Below are 5905 nucleotides of genomic sequence, written 5' to 3'. Positions count from 1 at the left end.
AGAGAGAGAGACTCTAATGATATTTAATGTGGGAAGACAGAAAATAAGTTTTAAATTAATATTCATAATTTTGAAATCAGATGTATAAAATTATGCCATAAGAGATAAATCAAGTAAAGACAGTGATAGAACAGGTACAAATAGAGGGACAACATTCAATTTTGTTTTCTCAGAGCCAAGGTACTGAGTACCAGTCCTTGGGTTTGCAAGGGAAGTGAGTAATACACATAACCCAAAATATTTCAGGTTTGACTTGAACTCATAAAGGGAAAAAGGGGTATATATTTGAATTACCTAAGACCTTCATAATGATTTTGTGTTATTTCAATGGAAATGTTTTCTTTATTCAAGTATTTTTTAAATTTAGGTTTCATTTCATTGTTATTATTCTCTAGCATGTAAAATTATTAAAAAAAGAAGCCAAGTAATATAAACAAATGGTTAAATCTTTAGAGAAATAAATATTGAGAAATCAGGATTTGCTGTGCATTGCATCAGGCCATTTGATATACTATCATCCTTACCGTTAATGTAGAAGTTCAACAAGTTCAGTGTGAGCCACAGAGTAAGAACAACACTGTGAGATATTTTAAATGTGAAAAAATAAGTGTACATTATATAAATTTTGCAAGTTGTATTTGCTATAATCATATAAGACACCATCAACATATTTTACAAGTAAGAACTCTGAATTCTTGAAAGTTAGGTACAAAAACCAAATGAATGAATAAATAAAATGCTTGTCATGTACCATTGTAATTATCTGCTTGGACTAAATTTGGAGGAGGCTAATTTCACTAAGCCCAGTATTTTGTTAGAGGATGGCACTAAACTCGTAGTACTCAACATATTTCTATGACAGGAACATTATGAACATCTGTGCAGCTTCCTAAAATCTGAATTTACTCATCATACTATGGATGAACTCCAAAAGTCCAGAAACATTCTCTTCCATTTATATATTTGCTTGTTTCTTTTCTGTTTTATTATTTATCTTATCTATGTATTCATTTTATACTTAAGCTTCCTTAAACTTTATGAGTTAACTATTTACCTAATAGAAGGCAAAAAAGAAATCATTGAAGTTCCATAAGTTCCAAATCTGTCTCTTCTTGGTAAGACAAGCTTTCTATATATTTTTTCCAAGCAGATAAACTATAGGGGAAAAAAAGGAAGTAAAGATCCTTCTGGACTCCCAAGTTATTTAATTTTTTTACCTCAAATGTTTCTCTGTCATGTTCATTTCTATAGTTACTAAAACAAACGAGTGTCTACATCATGCCACTTTTTTATTCTACTCATAGTATTATTGAGTTTTGCTAAATACATGAACATCTATTTTATTTTCTCTGTTGTTATTATATATGCATATCCCACCCAATTGCTATCAGTTTTCTCCAATATTTACAATAATCCTCTAAATTGTCTTTCTTATTTGCCTCACTGTGATGGTTGATATCTTGTGTCAACTTGAGACATTTAGAAGGTTAACTCAAAGGTTCAGCAGGGAGCCAGGGTCCTTCCTTTATAAGGACAGATAATGGTGAAACTTCCACAAACTATGAGCTTAAGAAACATTTCCTTCCTCAAATTTGGTATTTTGCCTCACCAACCAAACAAAAGTAACTGAGACAGCTTTGTTCCCAACTTTGTTTTAAGTTGTCACCAATATTATAAGATAAAGTATAAACATGTGGCTTACTTACCTAAATAAATTTTATTATCACATCAAGTATCAAAAAAGCTCTTATACAAAGCCTTGTAAACTCTTGGAAGAAGCAATATCCTGGCATGTTTGAGAAAGGAGCAATCAGGCGGTGAAATTGAAAGAGAACGTGTCAACGTGATAAGAAAAGTCAGGCCGTGGGTAGAATCATAGCTTGGGTTTTGTTTTCGATGTTTAGAACAGAGTAGTGGCACAGAAAAATTTATGCTTCACAGGAGTCACTACTTACCTTGTACTGAAATTTGACCATTAGACTTGGCTTAGAAGCACCAGAGTAACTAGAAGGTAATTACTATTATCCAGATGACAAAGGTGGTAGCTTGCCTAAAATGATAGTGGTTAAGGTGAGAAATGGGTGATTATCTTTTCATACTGAAGCTATTTTTTAAAATTAAACTTATTTATTTATTTATTTATTTACATCAGGAACCGAGTTCTGGACCTTGCATTTGTCAGGCTTGTGCTTATGACCCTGAAGTACATCCCTGAACCTAAAAGCATAAATTTATTTATTTCTTGAGATTACGCAAAATATTAAATACTTATGTATTTCCCATATATGTGAAAAAGACAACTGATCTGATTCTTTGTTCTGTTTCCTTTTCATATATAACTTAAATCAATAATATTGAGATTGTAGGACAGGCAAATTTGCGTTCATTTAGTTTTACCAATATCTTCTTAAAAGCAGGCGTATTCTGAGAGCGGTATTATACTCTAGTTTCTCTTCAAATCATGTATTTTTTTTTTTTTAATTTAACTAAGGAGCAGTATTTTCTCTGAGATATTATTTATAGAAAACCAGGATGAACCTTTAAATGATTTTTATTAACAATATGAAATTTTCTTTATTTCTCTAAAACAGACAGAATACTGTTCCGGTATTCTGGTATACTGAACACTCTACCAGGGACTTTCAACGGCTTGGCAAGGGAATCCTGAGAAACACTGATATTGTGAATTGCTGATTTTCTTGAAATATCTCAAAATTTTTATTAAAGTGAAGCAACAGCAAATTCTGAAGAATAAAGTCAGCTATTAGTTATTCTGTTATAGTCAGCTATTAGTTAAATGAGAATGATGATTATGATTTGATTGGAAGAAGATTATCATTAACTTTGGAGTCAGGAGCATTCTCAGACATAATATTTTAGAAAATCTGAATAGGAAACTTAATTGCTACACCAAATTCTTCTCTGTTCACATATTCTAAGTCTGCCTGCTCCTTGAGGATTTCAGATAATAAATAAATTTGAATACTGCTGTTCCAAAACATTTTTTTTGCACTTTACACTTCCTTATTTACAAAGGAAAAACAGAAAGTAGTGCATTTAAAAATTTAGGAGAAGTGCCACTGAGATAGCTCAGGGGACAAAGCTTTTGCTTAGGCAAGCTCATGGACCAGGGTTCAATCCTCAGCATCATACATTGTGCCAGCCCTATTCCCAGGTTCCCTGAACCAATGACCGATTCCGGGCTTGGTGGTGCACACAGTGCTGGGAAGGCTGAAAATAGGAGGATCATTATGAGTCCAAGTGCATAGTGAGACCCTTTACCAAATACATTAAATAGATAAATAAATAAATAAGCAGGCAAGAAATTGTAAAATGTTATAGTTCATGAATCCAGAATAAAAGAAAAAATAATAGGAAAGATTTCTGAATATGTGTTAAATAGAAAACTTATCTGTAGTCACAACTTCATTGTCTGTTAATACCAGGAATATGGAAAATGCTACTGAGTCTTTAATAAAGTATTGCATTGTTGAGAAACATTTTCATGATTTTACTTGGTAAGACATACTTTATGTCTGACATAATTCTAGCTTATAAATGAAAATTCCTCTCTCTCTCTCTCTCTCTCTCTCTCTCTCTCTCTCTCTCTCTCTTTTGCTGTATCTTTCATGAACACACAAACACACAATAATGAATAGGTACATATGAGTAAAAATAAAATTTTATTGAGAAAGTATATATTTTCAATGAATTATAATCATTCTATAGCACTTATCTATATTGTACTAGGTATATATTTTTGCTTATTTGTACTGATGTTTTTCTCCATGGGCTTATATTTGTGAACTGTTCAGAAATCCAAGTGAATGTAATCAGATGCTACACTAATGGGTATCTATATCATGGGAGCAACTTGTCACTTGTTTCTTTTATGAAAGTTTACCCAGAGAAGTTGTCTTTGAAATGAATATCTAAATTATATTCAGCTGAATCAAACAACTATAGTATTAGCATGTTCGATAATAACATTTTGACACATTAATCCATTAATATTATAACAACTCAATAAAACAATTTCTAACATATGTGAAAGTTTATTATTTACAAATTAAAATCTTGCATATAGTGATGGTTAGTCTGGTTATTATTTAATAAGAAATTTATTTTGATCATTCTCAATAAGTTCTTCTTCCTAACTTAATCTCTGTGTCACTTTCATTGGGGCAAAATATAATATTGTAACTGATGCTGATCAGTTAACTCTCAATGTCTTATTATTGCTGTTATTTTGCACTATCACTTCAAAATAACAATAATATAAGGGGAATTTTGTGCATATTATTCATTGTATATAATCTTTTTGTCGTAACAAACTATTTACCATCAGTATCCTATCAAGTGTGATTCACTTTATTTTTAAGGTTTTTTTTGTTTGTTTGTTTGTTTGTTTGTTTGTTTTTTGGTTTTTGGTTTTTTGGGTTTTTTTGGAACTGGGGATTGAACTCAGGCCCTGGTACTTGCCAGGCAAGCGCTTATTCAACTAAGCTATCTCCCCAGCCCCAAGAAGTTTTATTTTATTTATTTATTTTTGTGGTACCAGGGATCACACTCAAGACCTTGAGCTTGCCAGGGAAGCATTTATTCCACTGAGCTATCTCCCCAGCCCTTGATTCACTTTTATACAGGTAAAAATGTAAAGATCAGTTCATTTTATTTGCATTCTGCAGGATGTCAAAACAGCTGAATAAGGTAAATTCTGTCATTTGGGTAGACTTAAAATGAAGTAATGAGGATTCCAGTCAAATCAGCAAGAAAAAAATGAGTTGTGGCACACAGGACTTACACAGCAATTAATACAGGTGAAGCTAAATGGAAAAATCCATTGCCCACGACACAATGTCCAATTTTGCTGAATCAGTAGAAAGCAAATATAATCACTTGGTGATAAGTGTCACTCACAGATGATCAAAGCAAAAATATGAGACTAAAAATCTAATGACTTGGTTTTAAGCCTCTACGCTTATGTACATTGCTAGAAGGACACCCACAAAACCAGAGACAAACTGGAATATCAATTGTTCAATTAAATTTTGGCAAGAAATGCACAGCCAGTATGTCTTCTAAGCAAGGAACTAAAAATCTATCATATCTGGTTGATTGCTTATATGCTAAAAATCATACTCAGATTATTTTAAAAGTAAATAAACAAAATGTGCTATATTTAAGAATCAATACCTATTTTATTGGTGACAAGTATCTGGTTTCATCATTTATTTCTTTCTTTGCTTGTTTATTTCTATTACTTGGGATCAAAAGCAGAGTTTCATGCATGCTAGAGAAACACTCTTCCACTAATCCATATCTCCAAGCTTTATTGTCTACCAACCATGATCTTACATGGAAATTTATCTCTTCTACCACCTTTACCAGAAATTTTGTTCCCAGTGATATATAACTCATTCCCTTAGATTCTTAGTATTAATTTGATTGTCACCTTCATGGTAAATTTTTCATCATAATTTTTTTAATTACCAAGAAAAACAAAGGCTGTTTATCCAAGTTAAATTTTATTGTAAGTAAGTAGTAAATCATTAGTTAAGTAAATGAAGTTTTAGTGTTGGAGCAACAGCGCTGATGCCACATCAGTATCTCTCTTACGACACAATACAAAAATTTTGAGTAAAACCCCATGAAAGAATTAGGAAAGGAAAAGAATTTCCCAATGTAATATATGTTTCCAGTCATAAGATATCTTCATAGTTCAGTTTTCATTCATTTAGAGTCGTATTTTTATCCCTTGTATGACAAGGTTTTGATGAAAATGGAGTGAATTAATATTTGTAAAATTCAAACATAATATTTGTATTTTCATAGTTCATGTTGTAGAAATATAAACTATTAGTGCTAAAATGACACTTAAATACAAATAATTAAAATGTTTGAT

This window comes from Octodon degus, unplaced genomic scaffold, assembly GCF_000260255.1.
Source record: "Octodon degus isolate 3935 unplaced genomic scaffold, OctDeg1.0 scaffold00202, whole genome shotgun sequence".
NCBI classification, from domain to species: domain Eukaryota; kingdom Metazoa; phylum Chordata; class Mammalia; order Rodentia; family Octodontidae; genus Octodon; species Octodon degus.
This window is presented reverse-complemented; position numbering follows the sequence as displayed.